The sequence below is a fragment of the Lepeophtheirus salmonis genome, chromosome 3 (assembly GCF_016086655.4).
Source record: "Lepeophtheirus salmonis chromosome 3, UVic_Lsal_1.4, whole genome shotgun sequence".
NCBI lineage: Eukaryota > Metazoa > Arthropoda > Copepoda > Siphonostomatoida > Caligidae > Lepeophtheirus > Lepeophtheirus salmonis.
The window spans coordinates 40,380,418-40,390,406 of NC_052133.2; the positions used below are offsets into that span (position 1 = coordinate 40,380,418).

General features: G+C 30.2%; 1 protein-coding gene and 1 long non-coding RNA gene across 2 annotated transcripts in view; one reads left to right on the plus strand and one right to left on the minus strand.

The window, feature by feature from the left end:
- The window catches only part of LOC121115111 (tetraspanin-18), a 38,534-nt gene extending 33,115 nt beyond the window's left edge, over positions 1–5,419 (minus strand). Inside the window, exon 1 of the mRNA XM_040709276.2 lies at positions 5,259–5,419. The gene's annotated coding sequence lies outside the window, so the exon portion shown is untranslated. The remainder of the gene's footprint in view (positions 1–5,258) is intronic.
- Positions 5,420–7,644: 2,225 nt separating this feature from the next.
- Positions 7,645–8,180, plus strand: LOC121115494 (uncharacterized). Its single transcript, XR_005863544.2, has 2 exons — positions 7,645–7,830; positions 7,883–8,180. It is a non-coding gene; the product is annotated as an uncharacterized lncRNA (long non-coding RNA).
- Positions 8,181–9,989: the final 1,809 nt, after the last annotated feature.

The window sequence follows — 9,989 nt, forward strand, 5'->3', positions numbered from 1 at the left end:
AAAACCTTCTTCAAATTTTCAGGATGACCAGGTTTATTTTCGTTTTTGTTTTTCCTAAACATCCTGACATTTAAATTATTTGAATCTCTGCTATGTGCCATATTTTTATTAATGGAGTTCAAAAGAAATCTGAGGACTCAAACTGAACTCGATGAAAGTATTCCAGGACTTGGACTTGTGAGCAACACTTTGATTTGCAGCATAAGGACTTTTCCTAACTCTCTTAACAACTAAATGAATTGACTCTAATTCATGTCTGCTACTTTTGGAAAAACAAACAAACAAAAATTATCCAGACACTAAATAACGACCCCTTACGAGGATCAACAACTACTACTAGACATTTGTGTAAATACAGAGATAAGACAAAGAGGAACGGATCACTTTGGATTCTAGGTGGTGGAAGAGGGGTTGAATTTCAAAGATTATAATTCACATACACACATTTGATTAGATCCAAAACATTCATTACAAATACCTTCATCATAGCTGATATCCTAGATATGTACATAATTCAACTCCCTATAATTACTTCTTTTTTTGTGAGATTATCTTATATATACAAAAACTAAGACCACACATGATTTACCTCCGAGAAACATGTAGGCAGGTACATAGAGATTCATAAAAGTTACAACTTTACAAATAAGAATGTTCATGTTTTGATAAATTGCAACATCAAAAATTGCTTAAAGTATATATCTATTAACAAATATATACAATGGATGTAAACATAATTATATGTAGTTGAAAAGATGATTACTATCCATAATGATGATGGAAGGGAGAATAAGCAAATAATAAGATGTAAAAATGTTGCAAATTATTTTTTTTAATTTGAAGTACAATCCGAGCCTAAAACTTAGAGATCAACGACTTTTACGTACTCTTTGACGTCTGAAATAGTGGTCCAATAGAGCGATTCCACTCACGTCATAAATTGCATCATCATTGAAGGAGACGCCATCTTTGGAGCTCAAAGTTGATATTTTTACTAGATGAAATGGACAAATTTCCAATCAATCTTCAATAAACTTTATAACATGGCTTTAATAATGAAAAAAAGACGTAAGATCTGTATTGAATACTACTTGATGGCAATGATAAACACTGATATTTGGGTGTAATAAAATTAACATGTACTAAAAATCCCTCAAAACTGCTAGATTTGTTCAATTTTTGTTTTTGGATAATAGCAAGATAATTAGAGAAAAAAATATCTTATTTATTCCATTGTAGTTATTAATTCATTGTTTACAATATGGAATTAAGATTGTGGAACGATATAATAACATATTTTTAATATATTTTAGAGGCAGATATATAATAAAACAAGGTAATTGAGCGATAAAAATTTTATAGACTGTAAAGTTTAAGACCTTTTATTTGTTGTTCCTATATTAATATCCGCTAGAATAATATTCTCCTAAATAGTAATAAACTAGAATGGACACTCGGTAGAGTACAAACCTCCGCCTGTGGTCATTTTTCATGAATTGGATTTTTGTTACATGAAGCATCTTTATTAAACCTACATAAAAACACCAATTTGAGCTCTGTACCTCAATATTTGCCAAAGTTATGGTCAATTATGTTTTATAAGGTTTCCTGCTACAATGACCTTTGGATCTCTCAATATTTAATAGCCTCTTACTATAACCATATATAATCTTCGTATCAACTTTGGAGTAATAATCCTGGAGACTAACAAACTAACAAGAGAAAAAAACATAAACTCCGTAAAACTTCGTTGGCGTGGGTAAAAAAAGTGTTTTCCTTTCCAAAAAACTTGGTATGCCCTTAAAATATGGCCGACATCACATAGAAGAATCTTTGCTAAATGACGTCATCATAAATTTGAGTCAGTGAAGATAACATCAATCAATCTTTCAATATGTATATATAAATAATCAATACTTCAATTAGGCCTAAATGTAGAATAATGGCAACCTATTCATAAGAGATACTTATAGTTTTACTAAGATAAATTCAATTGGTAAAGTGATGTAGATACTTAACAATAATATTAGATAAAATGATGTAGAGGGCGTTTTCAAAATTTGGGACTTTTTTTAGTACTGATGAGTAATGAAGTTGAGACAGAACTGGACGGAACGGGAGATAAGACTTTAAAGATTTTAAGTCCCTTCATAAAGACAGATACAACCCTACAATTTGTACGTCTCACAACGTTTGAATACAATAATATCAGCCATTTTATTTATTAACTACAAATCGTTTCTAGCATTTCATTTTGATCTATAAATATTATATAATTATTATTCATTTACGAATAAATAGAAATGTGAATATATACAGGGGTGCCAAAAGTCTTAAACCTCTTAGATTTGGCGGGCAAAATTTTGGCAGTAAAGTATACTACCTGCAATTTGATTGGTTGCTATACAATCTGAGTTCAATCCCTCTCTTCTAATATAAAAAGAGGACCATTAAATATATTTTTATTAGTCAAGATGCATCCTCTAAGAAAAGTAGTAGGAGTCTTCATCCTGCTGGCAAATCATCCCTTCAAATTTATCAGATTTTTAGACTTTCAATCAGTCTCAGTTGAATAATTTATAAAATATTGAATAAAATTTAATACATTTTCTAAAATAGAGTATTTTTCTCTACGATCAATCTATCACTCAATATATAAAATGTAAAAAGGTTTAAAACCCTGTATATAATAAAAAAAACCTACAAAAATGTAACGCATAATCTATATATCAATTATTAATTTTCATCAAAAGAAAACTCCTTCAAGAATATATTAAAGATCTAACAGAAATTCAATCTTAGTATATCACTATCAAAATAACTGTCAATTATTTATTTAAAATTGCAACTTATACACAACATACAAATTGCGATTTCGTACAATTGTATCTTGTATAAGCATATAATACAACTCCCAATTACTAAATTTCTTAAGAACTAATTAAATTACAACATCAGTCATTTTAATTAGCAACTATTATTTGATGTCCTCATTTCAATCTGATACATTAAAAATACTTAGTAAATATGTACGTATTTACAAATAATATAACCCTTGGTATTTCACCTGTATAATGTGCCACAGGGTACTACTTATCAATTAGTCATTTTCATTTAAGAAGTCAAAAACTACACGTCTTTAATATATAGCAACCATACATGGAATATTAAATTATCATTGCAAGTAGTACATTTGTGATTTAAAATGTTGCAAGTTATAGCTAGTAGGCAACATAAATAGAGTTATTTCTCTCATTTAAAAAGTTAATTACACCACTTAATTAAATGATATTGAAGATAAGAAGATGTAATAACAAATGGATAAATTATACTACATACATTTCCGAACAATATTTCCATGAATAACCGATTAAAGGTTTTAAATACAGAACAAAGTTATCCATAAGGAAATTTGACTCACAACATCAGCATACATAAACTTATTTTCATCTTCCATGAAGGATTAGGTAGGCAGTGAACAAAAATACAAAATGCACGCATGCACACAAAAATAAAAGTGAGTAACCTCCTTGGGCTTGCTTACTTATGGAAATGCATTTTTTTTTTTTTTTCTCAAATCTTGTTTGAAAGAAACGTACATACTTATAGATCCACCATATCCACGTTCTAAGAGATAATGTGTTCTCAAAAAAAAAAAAAAAAACCTGCACCATCAATGCACTCTTTATGTGTCTTGAGGTGAAATAAAAATAATGAGCCCTTAATGGAGTCAGAAGTTACTGAATTGTTATGTTAAAGAAGAAGCGTTTTGTAAAGAAAGTAATTATTACCTAATGAACATAGGTGGAAAATTATTTGAGTCGAGACTCAACGGGGACTGGAGTCTATATTTTGAAGACGTACTACTTAACTTGATCACACAATCAAAGATTACAGACTTGTCTTGAACTAGAAAAGTAAGTCGAGTCGACTTAGACTCGAAAGCAGAGCTAATTTCGTTTTGTTTTGTCATATTTCGTATTTATTTCGTTAGAAAAATAAATACGAAATGTATTATTCAGAATCAGCATTACACAAAAAAGGACTTATTTCATTGTTCCGTGTTCGTCTCGGCATACAATAAACATTCCATGACGAATGCATTTCATTTAGTCATAACTGACAAAATGAACACTCCTCAAATCATTTTAATTTGTTCACTGGATAGTAAGTACTCCTTAAAATATATATTTCATGATTTGAGTATTGAACTGGACTCGATGAAGATACTCAAGGACTTGGACTCTACTCTGACTAGTGAAGAAATACTTGAGACTCTCCTTTTATTTGTAGTCAAATAACTTCCCTCCTCTTTATACTAATGAATGAATTTTTTAGGGTTAAGGGATATTTTGTAGGTAAGAATTGTAGCTTCTTATTTTCTATACGGATTTTTACTACCCCCTTTGCCATGTAGTATTAATTAATGTTGAATGAATTAGGTGACTACATAATAGAAAATGGCAGGAAATGAAAAAGTACAATTTATATTATTGTTAATAATTAAAATCTATTAACACCACAAAGGATTGTTAAAATAGATAACTCTGTTGAAAGAAAGATATAGTTTTTGTGTCTATTTAAACTAACTCTTTGCCTTTTAGTTGTTGATTGTCATAATGACATACTAAATATGAAATTATATTCTACAGAGATTTCCATCAACGAAAAAGAAATATATACACAATAGTACAAAAGTTATAAACATTTGATATCAAGAGGGGAATAAACTTGAAACACAAGCTTAATTTTGTCATACCTAAAAGATTTAAACCTATCAACAAAACAAAAGGAACTTTTGTCCCACATCTAACAAAACGGATGAACGGTCTTGCTCCTTGTGACAGGGGCGTGACGAGACGACTTGCAACTCGAATATGGACTTGAGTACATATTTTGAAGACTTGCAACCTTACTTCATCTCACAATTAAAGACTCCGAAACTCGACTTGGACTCAATAGCTATGGGCCCCATATTATTATAATGAATAATAATGCGACTTGAAATGAACTCAAAAGAAATCAGAGGACTCGAATTGGACTCCATGAAAACATTCAAAGACTTGAGTCTCGACTTTCATATGGACTTTTTCCCGCCATTGGTATATAGTTTAATTTACGTAATCTTAGGGGGGCGAATTGCCAATAATATCTAAGAGTCCATGACGTGAGCCATACATTGGAACTAATGTATTTATACAATATATATATTATTATAACTAAGAAATCAATATTAATATAAAAAATTAATTTCATACCTCGCCAAAGGAAAAGTCAATCAATCCTCGTCGAAAATAATTTAATACAATTTAAAACCCACAAAATTTGTATAAATATAATAACACAACGGCCTCAGTTCTACTTCAATAACAAACGTTAACTGGTACATCAGCAGTCTGAAGAAAGAAATAAAAACATCGAGCTATTGGTATGTGTGTAAATGTTTATGTAGTATGTCGTGTACGCGCTCACAAGTTCAAAAAAAGAGAGGGCGTCCCAACATCTACCTCATTCGTGTGATTTTTTATTTCAAAAGAATATATATAGAAGGAAAATAATAATAATAATAAAGGGGAAGAAGGAAGGAGGGCGCGTTTTTCTAACAAAAATGGAGTTCATCTCTTTTTACTCTGTATTCTGGACTTGGGGGATGCAAAGTCGCCATGGGAAAAAATTGTTTTTAATGGAGCATCAACTTTGTTTTAATTACAAAATTGCACTCACTTGGGAAATTATCCCGTCTCATCTCTAGCCCGTCGTGAACTACATAATATTACCTAAATACTATTTCTTTCATTCCCAGGATATTTATAGGATTTACAACTCAAGAGATAATCATTATATTCACGTTGGTCATAAATCATGGGTCGGGTCATCTATGAATTAAGTGAAAAAGAACTTGATTGAGTGAGGTGGACTCAATGTTTTCCACCCAGTATGTAAAACTGTTGTACCTACATCAGGAATGGAATGTTGACCCATCACAAACTAACAAAAGAAGCAAATCTATAATACATATGTGTCGCGTCAACAAAAAAGTAAGCTGGAGTTATTTTTCTCGAAATTGAGTCTGGAGTACAATTGTATTCTTTAACATACTATTGTCGTTCATTTCAATGAAGAAACTATTGTGATTCATCCTGTGACAGCGTCGCAAATTGCTCGTAAAGTGGGAAAAAATTAATCATCTCAATTGATAAATTTTACGTTTCGAAAGAGACTATATCGGGGTCAAATTAAGTACCATTAACCAAATGAAGGTTCTAAACTATGGCTAACTCTCTTGGGTATTTTAATTCATCCTCTAAATTTGAATGCAAAGCCTATAATTGACCAAAATATGTCTGAGTTCTTGGGCTCTATGTTAATGTACCCATATAAAGGGTCGCGCAATACAATTGTAATAAACTTTGACCTCATCAGGAGCATCTGCAGGAATATATAGGTAAATATGTATATACTTCTTTTTTTTTTTTTTAAGGGGGGAGCTTTGTTTTTAGAATTTTTTTTCAAAAATCAAAAAATTTCCACAAACAATTTCTGAAGTCCACAGTTGTTCACAAAGAAAGTGATAAATTAAATATTGGAAAAAAATTTAAAAAATGAAATTCAAAATATAAAATTTTTGAAAAAAAAATTCAAAGGTCCAGAGCTGATTAAAAAAAAATCAGTATACAGTACACAGCTGTTCACAAAAAAATTTAATTTTTTGAAAAAAAATAGAAAAATCCAGTTATTCTCAAAAAAATTTGAAAAATCAACAGCTGTTTACAAAAAAATTAATGTTTTGGAAAGAAAATTAAATTTGAAAGTTGAATTTTTTTGCAAATATATTTAAAAAATTCATAGTTATTCACAGAAAATTAGAATTTATCGAACTTTTTTTTCAAGAATTAATTTTTTTGCCGAAATTTGGGGCTACCCCCCTGCGGACACCTCTGAAGTTAGATGCCCAATGAAATACATTTCCATTTTATTTAATAATCAATCAGTTGTAGAGATGGAGAAACAAGATCCCTCACGAAATTGTGCTTTGCTAATTTGAAAATTATTTGTACGCGAATAACTCCAAAATTAATCACGCTAGAATGCTTTAATTGGTACTTTCTGATTTCCCGTCATTTAAGAATTGCAAATAGGTTCAATTAATCCGGATTGGATAATTGGAACAAATCTGAGACCATTTATGGTAGATTTAATTTTGAAATATGAATAAAATGGAAAGAATCGTTTTTACTTCATAAATTCATATAATTGCAAATATTAACATGTAAGGCTAAAATATGGGAAAAGGTCAGTAATACCCATGATTTCAATGGTACCATATGGTTTAATATAGTTTTGAAATGTTGATTTTTTTTTTCATTAACCGTCTATTCTTTAAAAAAGTGTTGAGAAAAATGGAAAACTAGGCCGGATAATGCAAAGCTTTGTTTTATATTTAAAACTCTGTTTATTCAAAAATCTACTAATACAAAAACCATCATTTTACTGTAGAATCAATAAATAAGAAACTCTGGAACCGTTTATGCAAGACTAATATTTTTCTTTATGAAGTAAAATGGTTATTCCCTTGGATAATAGAGTCAGTGATTGAGGCTCATATTGTAAAAATTAATATTATATTAAATAAAAGATAAAAAAAAATCGTCACTATACCTTCTTTCAATATCTGGATAAGGTCCAAGTTTGTTCCAATTGTAGTGCACGACCATGTATGATGTAAAAATATAAATTGGAATTTTTCTTCAATGGTTGATTTTTGTTTAAGATTTCTTTTTGTTTGGTTAACTCTACATATTATCCTTAAGATGAGATAACATTTCAAAGGTGATCACACTATTAAATTATAAAATACTGTTCCTTAACTTTGCCTCTCTAGTCTACAAAATCAGGTCAAAAGAACCTCACCATTTCTTTATTATTTCACAATTCCTTCTCATCGCTTCCTATAATCCAATTGTGTGCGTAAATCCTTAAATTTTTTTAAAAAAGAAGAAAAAAACTTTGTCCTAGATGAATTAATCCACCAACTCGGAGATGCCTGCCTCTAAGTACCTAAGTCTGGCAACCACTTTCATTTAATAATATGTTTATAATAATTATTATATATTTTTTTCTTATGCAAAGCTTGAAACTCCCAAATAACGTTGTGAAACTTAATAAACATGTTTACATAATGCATAGGCTACTTGACTATCTTTGGTTTATTATAAGGAAACAAAAAAAATATATATAAAGTGCTCTTCACTTTTAAATCTTTATTCAATTTTTACAGAATATAAAATAACATTGATTATTCATTACAATACAATTATGTATGTATTAGGTGGGAACTAAAAAAGTACGCAGTTTCTATATTATTCATGGACACATATTTACCTGTATAACATCACGCAACCTTTTATCCGAAAAGAAAAAAGGGAACGGGCCCAAAATTAGTTGATAAGTTGTTCCGAGCTTAACAAAAGTTGCTACAAAGAATCAACGTTCTCAAGACTAATAAGGGAGAAAGAAGTAGAAACATCTGACGACAGAATAAAATGTAAATGTTTGTTGGAAGTACTCTGTACCTCACTTCCAACAAACTTAAAAAAACTTTCCTCAGTAAAGAAACAGAAAAAAGGCCTAAGTCAGTTGATAGTTGGCGCATTCTTTCCAAGTATGAAATTGTTATTCAATTGTTGTAAGGAATTGTTCACAGCTGAACAATATGTCTAGTTCAAATTCAACATATCAACGTTCAGAAGCCTGATAAGCTAGAAAGAAGTAGAAACATCGACAGCTGACAACAAAATATAGTATAAGTGTTTGTCTAACGCTCTGACAAAACGAAGACCACATTATCAATACCACAAAGCAATTTTTCTGTATGTATGTAATCCGTGCAGTCATTTTTGATATAGGAAACAACAGTGTAGTCATATTAATGATATCTTACAGGTGTTTTGCATGTAGCATCAAGCGTGCGCTTCATATCAAAAAAGACTCATATTTTATACAATTCTCTACCATAAAGTATGAACTCAAAACTTATTTTTAACAATAAGCATGTGTAGGTAAAAAAAAAGAAAAAAATATTAGTACAATATATAAAATTATAAATGTCACTTAGGATGAGGTTTAGCAACGAGCGTCTGTTGCTAAAGTTAAGCCAGGTAGCGCTCTAGTGACTAAAGTACTCTCTGGCTCATCACATCTTATGAAACTTTTTTTTAAAGCTGTTTTTGTCCTAATTATTTTATTAGTGAGGAGAAAAGTATTGTGTAATTATGTTTGAGAATGCTCATGAAAAATGGAGATGCAATGCAGGGTACTCCCAAAGGGATCCATCTTTGTTCAAATATGTCGGCTCAGCGATAATTTTTTTGTCTGCTAGTGGTGTCGATTGTTCTTAAAATGTACTCTTTGACCAACTAGGGAACCTCCATGAATTTACATTTTCAACTGAATCAAAAAGATAAATTCCTTAAAGAAAAAAAAAATTGTTTACGTCATGAGGAAAAAGGACAAAATGGCTTGATCTTTGATATTATAAAAAGCGACACCTTGTATGAGAAAAAAGGAAACTATTTATATAAGGAATTTACTCAAGCTTACAAGTGTGTTTACACAAAACTATCTCCAATATTGTCAGCTATTTCTATATTCAATTACGTCACAATTGGCTGTTACTATGGGAGTCATTCTAATTGAGTCTTGTGTCCCACTCTAATGCCATTATTAGTTATATAAAAAATGTTTCCGTGAGCTGATATTTCGTAGATACCATATGCAACTTACAACCAATGAATTTTGAATTGTGTGAGTGTGTAAATTTTGCGTGTGTCCCTGGTATGTATATCTCAGAAGAAGAATTTCAAACCCGCATAAAATACCCATTATAATTAAAAGTTGCTTGAATGCAAAGCAAGTTTTCTATTAGTATATAACATAGTAATGTTTTGAAATATGACACCAAGATGTGAAGTTAAAAAAATTAGGTTAAA